Source organism: Panthera pardus, unplaced genomic scaffold (genome assembly GCF_024362965.1).
Source record: "Panthera pardus isolate Hobbes unplaced genomic scaffold, ASM2436296v1 HiC_scaffold_8, whole genome shotgun sequence".
NCBI lineage: Eukaryota > Metazoa > Chordata > Mammalia > Carnivora > Felidae > Panthera > Panthera pardus.
The window spans coordinates 143743696-143763122 of record NW_026527013.1 but is presented as its reverse complement, the minus strand read 5'-3'; the positions used below and the strand labels follow the sequence as shown (position 1 = coordinate 143763122).

General features: G+C 40.6%; 1 protein-coding gene across 1 annotated transcript in view; it reads right to left on the bottom strand.

Annotated features, from left to right (window-relative positions):
• SND1 (staphylococcal nuclease and tudor domain containing 1) overlaps positions 1-19427 on the bottom strand; it is a 420688-nt gene that overhangs the window by 249768 nt on the left and 151493 nt on the right. The window lies entirely within an intron of this gene.

Below are 19427 nucleotides of genomic sequence, written 5' to 3'. Positions count from 1 at the left end.
AACCATGACAATTACTCAGGTTAAATAACATGTCCCCAAATCATGCAAGGGCAGCTTTCTACAATACAAAACGGCCAAAGCAGGGGCCTGGCTGGCTCAGTTGGTGGCGCATGTAACTCTTGATCTTGGGGTTGTGAGTTCGAGCCCCAAGTTGGGTGTAGAGATTACTTAAAAATAAAATCTTCCCCTGGCCAAAGAAATCAAAATAGCGAAGTCATACAATCGGGAATTAGGCTAGCTTACGGAGAGTGGAAATAGAACATTATCTGTATAATAAGTTACTTTTAAAAAAATTATTAAGATTAATGTTATATAAAGATTTCATTTTTAAATTCTAACAATTAGTTGATTGAGATTTGAAGGGATAAAGTAAATGAATGCCATTTAAAATCATTTAAAATCAGAATGAAAGGGACTGCAGTATCCCCTAGGGCAAACACATACCACTATACAAGAGAAAGCAGATTCAGTGGACTTATGTGAATCCCCCACATTTGAACAGCAATTCAATGCAAGAGTTATGACTAGACCCTAAATATCAGAGCAAATAAAATCTGAAAGTATAAGAACAGTAATCCACAGTAAAATGAAGTCATTTCAGTAAATTAAGTCTTATATGCCTAGAGAGAATTACAGTCTAGGACAGCTAGCCCAAAAATCTTCCAAGTCTGAGTCATTTAAGAAGCTACTCTTAAAATAAATGGGTGATACAATGCAGGTGGCTGAAAGGTAGTTCATGAGATGGCTGAGAGAGGCCTCCAGCTTGTTACTGACTCTGGCTCTTCCAATAGCACCCATTTACAGCTATCCCCACTAATCTATAATACAAGCAAATCAAAAATAAAACTACAAGATTACTTTGTTGCTACGTTACTTTTAAATAATGAAGAGGATAATGGAAGGTCAAAAAATTGAGCAAGGTTAAAAGAAATCCAAGGAAAAAAGGGACTAAAATTCATATTTACCATTAGAGAATTAAAGTCTCGGGAAACATACAAGGTTGAATTTCTGAATGAGATAAAACGCACAGGGCTGAAGGGGTGGGAAGCTATTACACTTCTTAAATGACCAAATCCTATCTAAAAATAGCACCTACCACCATGGATTAACAGAATGGAATAACTCTTTTAAACTTTAGATACTCCCAGATGAGGAAGTCTGTGAATCTGTAAGCTCAGTGAATCTATTTAATTCTACCATATGGTATGACCTATTTATTAAAACAAAATAAAAATCATACTGTCATAGGTAAAATAAATAAATAAATAAATAAAAAATAAATAAATAAATAAGGTGAACAAATTGGTGTAATAAATTATCATACAACCATGGAATAAAATGACAGTCATTGAAATTATTACATTAAAAGTTCATTGAAGGATGTGGGGAGATGTTCAGGTTACAGTGTAAATTGAAAAAGAATGAGGCCATATAGTTTGATTCTGGTAGAAACAGAAGTTCAGAAAAAATACCCCAAAATGTTAACAGTAATTTGAAATGATTTTATTTTTCCTTCATATTTCCCAAATTTATAATGAACATATACTGCTTTTATAACCAGGAAAAAAAAATAACCATAGAAGAAAAACAAGAAATCATCATGTTAAAGTATAATCTAAGGTAGCATTAGGGACATTCCTGAAAGCAGTAACCTGTGTGTCACTGATAACGGAGGAGACTAAATTCGCTGTCTCTACGTAAGTCTTCGCAAGGCTTGTAATCAACTGACCAATTTTTATTACTGACCAATTTTTATTCAGCATTCATATGCTCCTACTTCCTTATTTTCAAAAATAACTTACAAATCAATGGTAACTGTATAACGTTCCTCCCAAACACAGGTAAAAAATCTGGCAAATCACAACCGAAGATGGAAGTCACCGGGGTTATTCACAAAAAAGTTCAAGATTAGAGGTTTGCAAAGCTTTCAAAGTTGAGAACTAAAGGAACAGGATGATAAACAGTAGCAAGATGTCAGAACCACCCAAAATGAAGACACTCCATTCCGCAATCATTTTTTAATGCAAACTTAAATAAAAATGGTGGCGCCTGGGTGGCTCAGTTGGTTAAGCATCTGACTTCCACTCAGGTCATGATCTCACAGTTTTTTGAGTTCGAGCCCCGTGTCGGGCTCTGTGCTGACAGCTCGGAGCCTGGAGCCTGCTTCAGATTCTGTGTCTCCCTCTCTCTCTGCTCCTCCCCTGCTGGCACCTGGTCTGTCTGTCTCTCTCTCTCACTCAAAAAAGAAAGAAAGAAAGAAAGAAAGAAAGAAAGAAAGAAAGAAAGAAAGAAAGAAAGAAAGAAAGAAAAGAAAGAAAGAAAAAGAAAAAGGAAGGAAGGAAGGAAGGAAGGAAGGAAGGAAGGAAGGAAGGAAGAAAGAAAGAAAGAAAGAAAGAAAGAAAGAAAGAAAGAAAGAAAGAAAGAAAAAGGATTTGTATCTGTGGAAATTGCAAAGGAATCCTTCCTCTTTTCCTAGCAGTGGGAATGCTAGCTCTACCACAATGACGACAAAAACAGGTGAAGTGATTAACACAGTGAAAATGAATGAAATCAGAATTCACATTCCAGGCTATCTGGCCAAAGGGACTCAATCCTAAACCTGAGTTGGTTTAGCCCTTAAAATAGGCTTATGAAGTTTCAGATAACATGAAGGCCATCACTGAGGTGGCCTCGGACACTTGTTCTGTGTCCAATGACCAAGGAGAGAAATAGGTTTAATTACATGAGGGAATTTGGCTTAGATGTTTACAAAAACAAAATAAAACCTCACTACTTTTTTTAATGAAGTTTTCTTATAACTGCCTTTCTATGACAGATTCAAAGTGGCAATTTTCCTGCAATGATAAATGACAACAGGGCTGAGGATGTACAGAAGATCTGGTCATTTATTTCAATCAAACGTTTGGTTATTATGCACTAAACAGTAAAAAAGGACACCATTTAGAATCAATGGAAACGAAAGTAACAGTATGGAAAAATTACACTATGACACCGTATCTGTATAGCCAGTTTGCCTACATTTAAAAAAATAATAAAATAAAGCAGCATTTGTACTTCATTTTCCATATGTAGCACCAGTAAATCCTCAGTTGCTTAAGTGTTGACTAAAGATATGCACGACCAGGGGCGCCTGGGTGGCTCAGTCGGTTGGGCGTCCGACTTCGGCTCAGGTCATGATCTCGCGGTCCGTGAGTTCGAGCCCCATGTCGGGCTCTGTGCTGACAGCCCAGAGCCTGGAGCCTGTTTCAGATTCTGTGTCTCCCTCTCTCTCTGACCTTCCCCCATTCATGCTCTGTCTCTCTCTGTCTCAAAGATGAATAAACGTTAAAAAATATTAAAAAAAAAAAAAAGATGCACGACCAAAAATCATCACTCTATAATACAAATCTTAAGAGAACTCTCACTTGAAGCATCAGGTGCGGTACTTTAAACAAAAGGTACTGCCTATGGAATTAGAAATAAACGCTTCACAGCATTACTTCAAATTTAATGAGTATCTGAATTAACTACTCTTCAAGTTAACAGTCCAGCTTTTAAAAGAAAAAGTGTCAAATCTTTTAAAAGAAAAAGTGTCAAATAAATAATATTTTGAAATACTGAATTAATTAATTGAGCTTTCGTTTGGAGGGCGGAAAGGCAGGGTATCCAACATTTAGTTCTAATGATCAAACGGTATGGTTGAATAGGTAAGTTTAGAAGGAGACTTCTCAATTTTTAGCTTCAAGTGTGGGATTTCAGAAAGAAGGGGGTGGGGGGATTTGCTGGATGGGGCATACTTGTCTCTTTATTTCCCTTCCTTTGGGTCACAGTAAATTAAATTCTCATCAGAGCTCCTGCCAGTTCCCATGGGAACTCTATCAGGCTGTGAAAAACATACCAGAATTCTCAGAAAAGAAGGAAACAGCACGTAAAGTTCTCTCCAAGCTCTTGCTTACCCACGCCCACTCCCACTTCCTCACTAAGTCAGGCACCCAAGTCAGGGCCAACCCAGTCAAGGGCCAAAGAACACCTAGGCTCAAAAAGACAATCTTAAGAAGAAGGGCAAGCAATAGACTTTAAACTTGTTAGACTGGCTTTGAAGGCAACAGGGCCCTAAGCAAAAGAGAATGCTGGCTGCTGTTTCTCATAAAAATTCACTCTCTATTCCTCCCCACTTTCCCACGTGTTGCCTTTTCAGTTGCCCCTCTCTCTAGCTCTCAATCAACCTTATCAAGACAGAGACTAGAACCAGTTCGTTGTGGTCGTCATATTATATACTGCTCCCTGTTCTTAATTTTCCTAAGCCCTGACTCAGTAGTTTGCAATTATCGATTGAGTTCTGATGATATGCCAAACATTGTACCTAATGCTTCACATATAGTACCTCACTTAATGCTCATGACAGGTCTGTGTTAGGCAATGCTACCCCAGAGATTCAAACCCATGTCTGTTTGGTTCCAAAGTCCATATGCTAAACCACTACAAATAGCCAACATTAAGATATTGATTAAACATTCACTTGATATTAAATGACAAAAGTATCTCAGGTAGAAGTCTAAGGGCACAGGGAAACCATCATAGTGAAGGTTACAAAACAGTAAGTACCACACAATTACAAGCTAAGTTGAAAATTATGCAAATACCCAAATATATAAAAAGAAGACTGGAATATATACACTCAAGTATTAATAGATACTACCCCTGGGTAGTAGTTTCCTTTTGCTTTAATTTCTTTCTTTCTTTCTTCTTTTTTTTAAATATATTTTTAGAAGAGACAATCAGTGTTGCTTTTGTGACTGACAAAATAGGCAGTAAATGTTATTTGTAACACAACACCAAAACCAAAATACAGTATCATAACCAAAATAGAATGGACAATATCACCAATATTAGCAGAATGCATAATTACATTTTCAAGGAGGAAAATTATGGCCGCAAAGAAAACTAGGCTGAAATTTTGTAGGAAGATTCTAAGCTTTCCCTAAATTGTGCAGATCAACAACAACCATTTAGTACTTTTAAACACATAAATACAAATGCAAGGATACTATTTCTGGTTATCTGTACAAAATTTTAACTGTATTTATGATGCTAGCATTTGTGTTAAAAGGGAGAAGAACATCCACCCACCCACAAACATCTGCCTATATAGGCCTAAAATATCTCTGGAAAGATTCACAAGGAAATAGTAATAATGGTTGTTTGAGAAGGTAAAACTGAATTAGCAAAGGACCAGGGGAGGGTAGAAGGGAGCTCTCCCAACTGTATACCCTTTATTATCATTTGAGTTTTGAAATAAATGAAACAAATTACCTACTCAAAATAATCAATATAAGAGGTGAACACCATACCAAAAAGAAAAGGGAAAAACTTAAATCAATGTTATTGGTTTCCTAGTAAATAAAAGTGTCTAAAAGATAAAAGATATGTTAACTAATTTAAATGTCTGCCTATTTTATACAATAGTCTGTCAAAAAATATCCTAGGTTTCCGCACTGGCTATCTTGCCAAATGACTTCCAAATTTCTATTTCAGCAAATGAAGCAACCAAAAGCATTTAGTTTCTTGATTTGACTATGAAAATCTTTAGGAGGAAATAAAAAAAGAATCACTACTTTATCCATATATGTGCTTTCTAAAACTGATATCTACATCTATTTTTTTTTTTTAAAGTAAAGAACTTGCTATGTCAAATAAAACCACAAAAACGTTTTGAATTCTGTCTTCCTGGCTGTTTAAAAATTAAATTTAAAAAACCCTATAAGGAAAAGTATCTTTGCCTTGTCATGGAAATCACACCAACACAAAGCGTCTCTGAAGGAAGGGAAAGAGCAAGACCCAGAGCCATCAACTCTGCACTGCTACTCATCACCCTGGACACACACGATTTGGAGGACAGGGATGATGACATGCAGCCAAGGAAAAAACAAACGTGAACGTGAATTCCAGGAAGTTAAGCCACGCAACCAGCTTCCCAAGGCTTCTTGAGCCATCCAAATAGTTTCTCTTTTCCTGTGGATACAATGCTCAAGTCCCTCACTCATACTTGTACTTGGGGCAGCACCAAGCAGTGGTGGCATTAGAACGTCTAGCAAGGACACACATACCCTGGCCCATCAACTAGAAACCCTGTGCGAAGGGAAATCAGACTGAAAAAAGTGACTGGCAATTGCTTCCTCGTTCGTGTCTTCCCTTTTCCCAAAACACTAAGAAATGACAATTAAAGCACTCAAGAGTCTTGAATGTACCACAATTATTATCTAGCCTGGAAATTTTCATGTTCGTCCAAGAGGACCCAAGCCCAAAGAGAACCTGGAACCATCAAGCGAACTAAGTGGACCTTGTTCAGAGAAGCAAATGCTCCAGCAACTCTGGTACTGAACCAAGTTTCATGCTGCTGAGAGGAAGAACAGAAACAAGAAAAAATGACATTTAGCAAATCACTTTTTTCCTCGTAAGGCCAGAAAGGTCCCAGGGATCCACTGCCACGGCCAAGTCAGACAGTACGGCAGATGGGGTGTGTGTACTGGAAGATGAGAGCAACTACAGGCTATGAATTTTGAAGTTGCTCGTGTTGAAGGTCTATGCACCTTTGAGGAGGGGGATGGAAAATGGAAGGCAGAGAAATGGAAGGGGAAAGGAAGACTAAATCGAGGGAGGAAGGAAAACAACAAGGAGGTTAGAGAGAAAAGGAAAAGCAGAGGAACTTTGTGTCCGTAAAGGGAGGGATAAAGAGACTATCAACACCACTTTCATTCTCCACTGGTAGAGAAAATAGCTTTTAAGTCTAATACATTTTGCGATCCCATTACGATTTTCCCTTTGGAAGGTTATGATTAGTGACCACCAAACCCGAAGAGCAGAAGAGCAACAACACGATTCCTCTTTGTCTTTCATCTTCAAGAACTTCACATATGGAGAGTTCAAACCACGTGCTACCTTTCTTCCACACAGCTGGCGGCACCGCTGGCCACGAGAGAACCTGGTGGACAGTGTGGAAGTGCGGAAACAGTGCCAGACCGAGACGTCAGAGAATCAATCATTCTGATGGATTTGGCTTCTAAAGCCATCATTTCAAAATTTAGTGAATTGATGAATGATGGAAGGAAACAAACACCAGCTCTCAAAAGGGAGAAAATCATTTGAAGACATAGGTCCTAAAAAAGGAGAGAAGAGGCCCTTGCCCCACTGGTAAACCAGACTGTAACCCGAACCATAACCATTCAGACCCAACATTTCAGATGAAAAGACATAAAAGATGCTCTAACTATAACTCAGTCACATAAGCACAAACAGGAAAAGAATGAATTCAATTTCCTAGTCTTCTCTTGAGGAGGGAGAGAGCTGGTAGGTAAAAGCTAATTAGAGCTGCTTCATAGAGGCGGTAGGTAAAGATTTATATGGCAGCTCGCCAACAGTCTCCTGACATTCACTGCTCTTAGTATAAAGAATCACCCAGTGGTCACAAGACTCAGGTGTGTGTGTCTTACACACATAACCTCCTTAATCTTATCATTTTGCCTACCACAGGTATTCACATTCATTGATATTTAAAATAAACCTTTGGTAGCAAAAGATGAAACTTACAGAAATATAAAAGCATCAGGTAGGTCAATCAGTGCTAACGGGACAAAAAAAAAATCTTCACTACTGGGTTTAGGAACAGATCTTTGGGATTGGCAGTTCGCTCCCCTTTCACGATAAGGAAACTAAGAGCTAATATAAAAGAATGCATCCAAGGTCATGGAGTCAGGATAAGATGCACTTCAGGTCTGGGGCTCCAGGTGCCCAAGCTTTTCTACCTTCAGCCCACCCTGTGAAGTGAAGCCAGCTCAGGCCATGGAAATCTGCCAGCTTCTCTGTGGTGCTCCCCCGCCCCAGAGTCTCTACTAGGAAAAATACACATTTATCAGTAAATGTGGTTATACCAGAGTCTGATTGGATATACTACGATGACTAATTGAGCCTTTCTGGATTTTTTTAGTAAGATCATCTTTTTAGAGGATGTATTTTCCATCCACTCCATTCCTTCGCATCTCACAATTTAAGCAAATAAGGCACACTGAAAGAAAGGAATTCGTGCGTAGCGTAAGAATATGAACATACACAAGCTTTAGCTGCCGTGTCTTCCTGCCTCTGAGATGACAGAAATGTCCTACCTCTTCACTGTAACGTGGGCTGATAAGCTGTAGAAAAGGCTGGAGGCCTGCTTTTCAGATACTAGTTTGTATTTCCATCCCGAGGAACTTAAAACAGTTTCTTTCTGTCCTGTCCAAAAGTTACTCCTCATACAGCTCTGCTACCGTTCCCTCCCTACACTAGTGCACCTAAGAAATCACAGCTGTCAAAATATCCTGTCCAATTTACAAATGAAGAAACAGAGGCTTTGTGAACACTCAGACCATACACTTAAGATTACATCTCTTAGCTGTTGAGAGTCAATAAAAAAACAAGAACTTCACCAGCTGCCATGTGGTAGGTACCATTTCACCAAAACTTGTTCACCTAATTTCTAACCAGTGATCAAGTCACTTCTGGGATCTTCTTCCTTTCTTTCTTCTAATTCCGTATTTTCTTCCCTTCCCCGCCTTTTTTTTTTTTTTTTTTTTTAATTTTTTTTAAATATAAAGAAGGGCCAGAGGTTTAGAAGTGGCAGAAACCTGGCTTAGCAGGGAGAAGTCAGATGCTCTAACTGGTCTCTCCTTTCTCAGCCCTCTACCATCAGAGTTTGAGCCTGCCAGGCTCCGAGGAGCTGGGCTCAGCAGGAAACTGCCAGGCTAAAAGGTACCCCATATACTGCAGAAATGGCAAAGTGGAGCAAGTCAGCAACTTACTTTCAATTCATTCAAACTATTATTGGAGACTAGGGACATTATGAACCCCAAGTCGGGGAGGATGGGAAGAGCAGCGAGTAGTCAGGGGCCACCAAGTTTTAAAATAATGGAGACTCAAATAAAAAAAATATTAATTTTGCCCACTAAATCCCTGTCAAATCAATTTAAAAGAGAACAAATTACAAATACTGCACACTTTTGACTATGAAGTAAAGTCACAGAAACAGCCCCAGACCAGACCTCTAGCACCCAGGAAGGACTGCTCAGGCAGCAGCACAAAAACGTCAAAGAGCAGCCTGGCAGTGAGGGGCAGGCCGCACTAGGCACCGAGCCAGGTGGGGAGGTGAGTTCACAATCATGATTCATTTCTCTTTTTCAAGAGACAAAACATATACTTATGCTACATATTTTTAATGCCTTTGTCTCTCAGACAACACCGTGCCTAGAGTTTCACTGAAGCCAGGCTCAAAGTCTCTCAGGAGGAGGAAATTAAAGAAAGCAGGCGACAAGGAAACCAGCTCCCTGGCTTAGAACTATAATGTGAGCTCTCTGCATCCCTTCTTCGTATATCTACATATCCCCAACCTTTCTTGTTTTTAAATGTTTAAGTCCAAGTTAGTTAACACATAGCATAACGATTTCAGGAACAGAATTTAGTGATTCATCATTTACATGCAATGCCCAGTGCTCATCCCAACAAGTGCCCTCCTTAATGCCCATCGACCATTTAGCCTGGCCCTCCACCCACTACCCGACCAGCAACCCTCAGTTTGTTCTCCGCATTTAAGAGTCTCTTATGGAGTGTCTGCCTCTCCGTTTTTATCTTATTTTTGCTTCCCTTCTCCCCAATCTTTAAGACCTCCTAGATACAGGACAAATCCAACCTCTTCTGTGAAGACTTGATGGGGATCAAACCAGATTCCCGACGTCAGGGACTGCAAGCTGAACAAAAAGTAAGGTAAACTCTCTGCCCTGTAGGGCTGGGAGAGGGAGGTCAGACTGGGAAAATGCTCCAGGAGAAGTGGGCACAAAAGTATGCAAGGAGGCTGGAGAGCCCAAACTTCACATGGGGAGCCTGGAATACAGGACATTGGGAAGATGCTTAAAGAGAAACAAGTGTGAAGGCAGGAGGGTGTGAAAGGGCTGGGCCGTGTCCACAGAATGGTGAGAAATTCTTTGTGACACACTCTATGAACGTACAATAGGAAGCCTGGAAATGGCATTACAGTATTTTATACACAACCGCCTTTGATTGTACGTTCACTTAAGGAATTAGATGTCTTACTGGAGGCATCTGGAGATCCCCAGAGTTTGTGAAAGGATCAGGAGTGTGCATACAGAAGGCAGTCTGACAGTAACATGAAAGTGTGCAAAGACCAGAAGGAGCAGGCCAACCACCTAAGGTGGAGCTGCAATAATTAAATTGAGATATAATATAAGCAGCAAAGAGACTAACAGTCACTGGGAGTATTGTGAAAAGGAGGATTTGAAAAAGATAACCGTGGCAGAATCAGGCGAACTTAGGATAAGGACATCGCAGACTCTAAAGTTCAGGACAATGGACAGGGGAGACATTATTTAAGACCAACAGCAAAGGTAATCAAGACAGTTTGTGGGCAGGGATGAAAAATCATATGGAGGCCATGAGCTACATTTTGGATGTAATAGATGTCACCTATTTACTGGAATCTGTATTTGAGTAACCAGTGGTCAGCAGCTAGAAACGTCTGTAGGAGGAGAAAGAAGTTATGAGTGGAAATATTCACATGCGAGTGTCAGCAGTACATGTGGTAGTGGAAACCTGTAAGTGGATAAGGTCACACAGCAGGTTAAGACCTCTCCTGCTTCTGACAGACAACTATCGTCTGTATAATTCATATTAGTATTAAGCTAATACCGCCAAGAGACACATTTCTGCTATCTCGCCAGTTCTTCAAATATGTTCCTATTCAACTTCACCCATTTTGACGTAATCTTGTCCCAGTTAGACTGTAAGCAACTGGTGACACAGATGATATTTTATTCATCTTGACCTTACCTCCATGAAGGTACCTAATAATCATACGTACCTCTTCTAAAACTCCACGAGAACAGGAGTTTGTAAGGCTCTACCCCAAATGCCTAGAATAAGGTACGCCACATAGTAGTTGCTCAAAAAAATATCCGGTAAATGAATAAAAATGAATTGATTTCACTAGGCTACCACTCCTGGCCTTCTTAACATATCAAGCAATTAGGCATCACCGAAGTTTCAAGGACTGAGTCCTCAAAGAGAGTAAGTCGACTTGACCTTTGTCTTCAGAAGATGACTAACTGCTCATCTGCCCAGCACAGCCCAATCCAAACACTTGTTGAAACCAGAAGAAGAGAAAAGGCAGTTGCAGAAAAAAATACCTGGCTCAAAAAGGCCTGGTTGAAGACAAAGCCTGAGATTCCTATCGTTACAGAAAGAAATTCATGCATAGCTCTGCAGGCAAAACGTTAGACATGGTGCTCCAGAATACAGACTTGTAATTATTCCTAATGTCCTATTCATCACCCTTGAATGGGATGAGCATGGTTCATCAAAAGCTATTGCCAGGAATGATTCCTCCCAGAGCACGCCATATTTCAAAATGCTGCTAATTACTGAAGTAGAAGCCACAGAGGCCCTGGCTATGGAAGCCTTCTTAAGTGGACAGCAGCATTCATCCTCCAAGGAAGGGAAACGGGACAAGTGTCAGGATGAGCCTACTGACAAAACTAGAAACGTGCTCTCAAGTATCAATTATTCTACAGCAAATGCATAAACCAAGGTAAGTAATGACAAAAGAATAAATGCAAAGATAAAAAAGCAAGACAACACAGGCAGGGAGGGGACGAGAAGTGAAAAGAACATTCAGACCCTTTCCTTTGGATTAATTTTGCAGAGCAGGTCATTACCAAGGTACAAACCCAGGAACGAGAACTCTAACCAAGAGCCAAGTGGTCAGACACATGAAGAAGCTAAACTATTTTCCTCGTGAATATTTCAGGTTTGAAATCAATGTGTTGACAGGGCCATGCTCCTCCTTTGAAGGCTGCAGGAAAGAATCCTCCCTTGCCTCTTCCCAGCTCCTGGTGGCTCCTGGCCATCCTTGGCGTTTCTTGACTCGCAACTACCTCACTTCAATCTCCAACGTCCGCTATCACATGGCTTTCTGTTGGCCTCCGTGTCCCATCCTCTTCTGAAAGGGGCACCAGTCATTGAGTGTAGGGCCCACACAAATCCAGTATGATCTCATTTCAACTTCAATTACATCTGCAAGGAACGATTTCCACATAAGATCACCTTCTGAGGTTCCAAATGGACATGAACCGGGGTGCAGCAAACTACAGAGCCCACTACACCTATCACCATGAAAATACCAGGAAAGACTGCCCAAGCCAGCAATCCTCATGAAATAACATTGCAACACTTTAGGAATACCTGAAAACTTGCCAGAGAAAAGTTAACTAGCAAGCGAAAACAAGAAGGCAGTTCCAGGTATCAATAAATGAACTTGTTTCAGATAAGAGCAAAAGACTTCACTCAGACTTTAAACACATTAAAACAAGGAGCTTACAACTACACGACCCTAATTATGAAGATATAGTCCAAAAACACCATTTCTATCACCCGGATGTGAGGAGTTGATGAAATCTCCACCTTAGAACCAACAGACACTGTATACACTGCCTTCTTGTACATACGCAGGTTGGTTACACCCTCGGCAAAGAAACATGCAAGTAACCAGAATTATTAGCCTAACTCTCCGAATGTAAAAAACACAAACAAATCAACAAGAGAGGTCACAGAGAAGGAAACCCTGGAAAGTCAGTGCTTAAAAATGGAATTCACCGATTCTCAATGATGTATTATTTTGCAAACATGTACAGGATGTTTTCTTAAGAATTTTTTGTTGTTAGAAAAGTTACATGCACTATCTCTCTATAGGTCCTTTTAAGATGAAACTATTGGAGAAAATAATATTGAGAAAGATAGCAAGAGTCGAGTTCCTTTTCCAGTTGAGTACATCTATACCCCATCCCACTTTATACTCATCTACAACATGAGATATTCTGTACACTGTCACAGAGCGCAAGTGCAAAAGAATCTAGTCTCTGTAAACCAGGAGGTATAGGACGTTCGAAGATTTGCAATTCAGCACATTTTGTAAGGTTTTTGGCACATAAGGGTTATTTTTAAAGAGGGAAAAAAAGGCTGTCCTCTCCCTACCCCCAAACACAGCTGAGCTGATTCAGCACAAATCTCCCCCTAAAATAAAATCCTAGTTTGCAGAGAATAAGCATGGAAAGTTCCAGCCCCAAGGACGACATTTCAGAAACCTAGCCAAAAAGATCTGGAGTGGGTGGCTTAAGAGAGACTGACCACAAATCATGTTCTAAACAGAAGAACTTTCACCAGAAAACTGTGAGCAACTTGGGAGTCCAGGGAAGAGTCTTTAATAATAAGCAGAACAACATAAGAGTATTACCCAGATCGGAGAATCTCGAGGATTCTGGCAGCTAATGAATCATTTCCCACAGGTGAACATACAGAAATTTCCAGGAATGCAGTTGAAGGTTTTAGTTTTTTTCATTTAACTTAGAGACAGATGCTTTTTGAAGAGGATATTACAATGTACATCATACAAATACCACACTTTCACCAAGAAGCAATGTGCTCAGCTACACACCCTGACGGCCCTGAAAGCGCAGAGGTACTTTTCAAAAGCCGCACATAAAACATTCAAGAACTCATTACTTAAAAGGCATTTAGGTGGCAGCAGGCAGAAAGCTACCTTGCCGAGAACGGCCAAATTTTCAGAAACAGACAACTCTACAGTTTTGTTAATTACTTTCACTAGATAAGTGAGCTAACGAATCAAGGATCATTCCCAAAGTCCATAAGGTAAAGGGCATGTAGATGACCCTTGGTCTCCAATGCATCCTGACACATTGCCTTCATGCCTAGGTGGGAGAAGTCTTACTAGAAAAAAGCAGTCAGAAATTATAAGTCATTCAAGTCATCTCTGGATTTGGTGAATATCTACAGTCATTTATTCAAAAAATTTACAGCCATGTTGATGGTAACAGCTGGCCCAGAGAAGGCAAGGACAAGCAACCTCGTATAAACCTGTCAATTTAAATCACAACTCATTCACAACCTCAGGGCCTATTTTGATCACTAATGTAAAGGACTTTTCCATATCATGAGTGAATCAAATTAATATGAAGTGGAAAATGAGGAGATGACGAAGGAAATGTTTATAAAAACCAAACTAAAATACATCGCAGGTAATTAAGAACAAAAATCCGCTGACTTCCAGCTTTGCACTCAACACAGCTGATTAAGTAACACACTGCAAAAGACAGAACTTAGATGTGTTTTTAAGGAAAAGGATGGCCCTGTTAAATAACAAGCAAGGAGTGAAGGAGTTCCTCCTCAAGAAAGCTCCAGGTCCTTGAAGAGCTTCCAAAAGTTGAGTGAAAAACTGCTTCTGCTAAGGAATGTTCCTCCAGGTACCTTCAGAGATCTGTCCTTGCACAGGGGAAGGAGCACTGAGTGCGCCTCAACTACTCCCTGGCTTTGGGCCAAGATGAAAAAGCAACCTGACCTCTCCTTTCTCCCAGATGCTCCCAAGTCACACCTATGCCAAGAGATCAAAGAGAAAAGGAAATCAAGCCTCAACATTGGCTTAGCAATGTTACCTATGGCCTCACATTGTCTGTGTAACCAGCAGAAGAACATGTAATCTGACATAGGTTTCTCCGAAGAACAATTTGATGAAACATCACTTCACAGGGACATCTCAAAGACTAATGAGATCATGTCTAGAGGGCTGAAGGCATTCAAAGGGCTGATCTATGGTGCTCTTATCACCTGCTGAGATCTGTAGACTAGGATCCTACAGCTACAGAAATCAACTTCTTGTAGTATGCCAGGTATGTGTTATATACAAGAACTGATGTTACCCCAAAGAGGACCATGACCCTATGTATCTACATTATTCAGTAACACAACATGGTGGTGGGCCTTTCTAGACCCTTAATTTAGCACAGCAATGAAATGCATAGACACCTAGATAAAACACTTAATTTCTATGAGCTTTAGTTTCTTTACCTGTAAAATTAGGAATGATACATCTTGGGATGGAGTAAAATTAAGTAAATTAAGTAAAATTAAATACTCAGTGCTTACCACAAAGGACAATGAATGACAGCTCTGACCCTGTTAAGCTTGAATGAGCGTTATGTAAAGTGTCCCAAGAAGTCTGTCTAGCTCACAGTACAAATTGGAACAGCATGAAAATCATATGTAAGTATTCACCAAATTGCGAACAAGCCACATCTTCATCTATAGTTGGCATCCTAAGGAAATAAGGCTATTAACAGTAGTGGGGTCACCAACCGGTTCTCAAAGCACATTAACCCAGAAATAGAGGGAAGGTCATTTATATGTAGTATCAACCATTTCCAGGTTGACTCGAGAGTCCTGCCACGAAGAGATAATCTCGTGCCACGTCTTCCACAGCTGGCTAACCCTAGGCAAATCAGGTAGGGCCAGTTCCTACCACCCTTAATATATTCACATCTGGATCCACACAGCCTTCATCCCATTGCTCCCATTTTCCCCTAAAGTTAATTAATTTGGAAGAAATTTATTGAGCACCTACTGTGCATCATAAACTGCATGTACTGAGCAAAACAGATGTGGGCCCCAGTTGGCCTAATATAATGAATCTAACAAGAGAGAGATAGTAACAGAGAATCTCTCAAATACATTAAGATGTGAAAAACTGTGAAGAAAATATTAGAAAAGGGGGGTCGACTTTCTCCACAAAGTCAAGTTTAAATTAAATCTGAAGGATAATTGTGAGATTAATAAGGAAGGGGAAAGGAGGACAAAGTGGGTATCCCAAACAGAACAAATTCCAAGTGCAAAAGCCCTGAAGTGAGAGGGAGCATAATGTAGTTCAGAAACCTAATGGAATGCCAGAAAGCGGGCCAGGAGGTGGATCAGAAAAGGGGTAGGAGCTTCTTTCTGGGAAGCAGGATGGAACCACATTATGCAGGACCTAGTAAGCCAAAGGAAGCAATGAGAAGCCAAAGCCTTAGGCAATGGCAGAGCACAATGTTACTGTCATTGGTAAAGCTCCCAGTAGCTGCAGGTGGAGAATGGACTGCAATGGGAAAGAGTGGCTATGGGAAAAGCACTAAAAAAAGTTCCAGGAGCCTCAGTGAGAGGAGATCTAAGACAAGACAGCAGCAGTACAATGGAAGGAAGAGGAAATGCACATATCTACACAGCAGGAGTTGGTGAGGGACTGGAATAAGGGGGTTAAGGAAGAGAGGGTGTCAAAGATGTCTCCAACAGCAACAGAGAGGCATGACTTCCAGAACACGGGAGGAGCCCCAATTTTCTGACAGGATATCACAACTTTGGTTTTGGACATGACGGATTTGAGTCTGGTGGACATGAAGATCGTTTCCAGCTACCCCAAGGAGTTCCCCAAAAGTACGAACTTCAGGAAGAAAAGTACAAACTTTCCAAAAGAGAAGAATCATCTAAAGCAGTATGAATTTGAAATAACTCCTGGTATTATTTATATCCCAGTAACTTTCCAAGTGTCTGCATTTATCAAGAAAAATGCTCAATTTTCAGTGGAGATAGGAGAGCCTGGACTGAGCATATAATGCCAGGGCCGAAGCCTCCATGCACTCTTGCTTCTTGCGATTCCATCTCTTCCACCTGTCCATTTTTGACCCCTCAACTGTCCAAACAAGTTACAAGTCTGAATGCAACAGTTCCCATGGTGATGGAAACTGTGCAATTAAGGGACAGGAGTTACAGTGACTTAAAAGTCATCTGTAAATGCTGTATTACATAGACTTAAAATATTTTGAGATTCTACTTTCGAGATTCTATGAGGTGGCTGGGAGAAAATTCCCAGTGAAGATCCCAGTTACCATTACCTTCCTCCACTGAGAACAAAATGACTTAGGCACCCACACTCTTCCTTTCAATAGACTGACCTTCTCTAAGGAAGAAAAATATATATACACAGAAAGACACTGCTCCCGCTGCTAGAAGAAGGCTGCAGCCCTGGTTATTTTTGGAGGACATCATTCTCACCATCTTATACACACCTAGGATATCACACCACAAAACTGAAAGACGTGTGGAAGTTACCATGGATTCCATTTCTCCACTATATTGGGGCCATGAAGAACCCCAGAAGAAAGTAACAAGACAGTTCTTCACCATGCATATTCCTTAGTCAAGATTTCAGTGAAAGCACAGATGGCAGATGGTAAACAGAGGATGGGGAGGGAATTCTACCAGGCAGTATGGCAAGTCAGACAGCTTCTGAAACACTTCCAAGATACACACGTATCCTTCTACGTCTCTCTCATCCAGAGAACACACACACAAACATACACTTTACACAACACATACACACTTTACACATACACAAATGCCCGAGCAGGCAATCATTTTGTGGAAGTTGGAAACTTGACACCACATCCAACCAATACTACTCAAATCTGTGCAATGGGCTGGGGGCGCCTGGGTGGCTCAGTCAGTTAAGCGTCCGACTTTGGCTCAGGTCATGATCTCTTGGTTTGTGAGTTCGAGCCCCACGTCGGGCTCTGTGCTGACAGCTCAGAGCCTGGAGCCTCCTTCGGATTCTGTGTCTCCCCCTCTCTCTGACCCCCCCATGCTCATTCTCTGTCTCTGAATAATAAATAAATGTTTAAAATAATAATAATAAATTTTAAAAAAGAGAGATAATCTAAAAAGAAAAATCTGTGCAATGGGCTGATGGCAGTCAAATTAGTTGCACACTGATTCACATCTCTTGACCTCAGAGCCAGTTAAAAAAAAATTGATAACTGAAAAGGGGAGGCTGTGCTAGATTCTATAAGAAGCAGCATTATTAAACACAACACCACAACAGACTGGCATCTGGAAAAATATGAAAGGCTAATATCCTAGATTCTGGTAACAATCCCAGGAGACAGGGGAAGGCAAATAATATTCCTAGTTCACAAGTGATGAAACCAAGGCTCAGAGAGGTGCATGGTTCCACTAATTAAGGCACTTAGCCAGAATTACACCTTGGGAATGAATTGAAGTGAATTTCCATAACTGAAATAGAGACCACTGAACCCAACAAAGCACCTCAGCAGTTTACCTTCAATCTTATTTCTCTACATTCTAGAAACTCCTCAAAACTGTCATATTATAGACTCTCTGGGATGGTCAAATAATAGTCTGGGCAGAAAAGATGATTTTACCTCCATTATCTTGCTTAAGCTGTGACAGGCTGCCCTAATCAGCTTTCGTGCACAGAGGCACATAGGCACACATGCTCCCTCTCGGTGCCTCTTAATCACCATGTGCCATGCTGAACAGCTGCAGAGGTCTGAAGGGAATTGGCAGAAATGTGCAATGATGTGCTAGCCACCCCCCTGAGGCAGCAACTGCCCTGCCTGCTCCCAGACTCGAGAGTAAACATGGGTGTTCGCTGTCGCAACTGATGGGCCCAGAAGACAGGCAAGAGGTTTCAGGTGGTGAGTCAGGAAAAGCAGTTTGCATCAGGAATGTTCCGGCCCAGCAGAGCTGAGCAGCATCCTACTCCCCACGCTGGGATACGGTATTCATCATTTATACAATGTCACCGTGGGGGACAAAACTTGGGCTCGGCACAAATAGAATCCAATCACTCTTATGCAGAAGAACCAGTAAACAACGCTTCTCCCACCAAGAAGGAACCTAATTGCTTAAGAATTGCCATCATATCTGACACTTGAGGTCAGTCCTTCTATCCACAGACAGAGGTCTTTACAGAGGCCTGGACAGGTTCTGAGAGCAGAACCCTGGGCTAACCTTCTAGGACCACTCAGCATTGGCTGCAATAGCTGTGATCGATGCTCCCAGGGATGAAACAGAATCAGGCAAGGGCACTATTAAAGAAACCAGGTGGATGTCAGAACACACGCCACGCAAACAGCTGCACAGGAATCAAATATGCGCCACCACTCCTTTCGAGATGATTTTGGATGGATTTCAATAGAAATCCACACTTTTGAGGGAATTCCTTGTTTGCCTCTATGCTATTGTTTATGAGCCAGTAAATGAATGATAGGATATACACTTGGTGAAATAGAGATGTCGACATTAGATCAGATAACAGGAGATCTAGAAATTGAAAGAGGCTTAAAGCCATCATTCGCACTACACTTCATGAATGAATACAGCATTCTGTCAAGTTTTATACAATGACAAATGAGCCTATTCTCTGAAGGAACCTGAGGAGATTTAACGTTCATTTTAGGAAATCCAGTTTAGTTTCTCTGTTTCAAAATTAGCAGTTTCATCTCACGCCAACTTCAAAATCTCTGTTATAATTTATATGTCTAGTGAGTATGGTATACAATAAAAATTGCTTATGTTTATGAAAGACTACTTTGGCACTGGTTCAAAAGCCAGAGCCTTATCAAACCTGTCACATCATTAAAAATCTGCATTTAGGTAAAGAATGCTAATGTGGCATTAATGTGTTAAGGCCAGATATACAGCAGAATGGCCTTATCTTTCTGAAGATA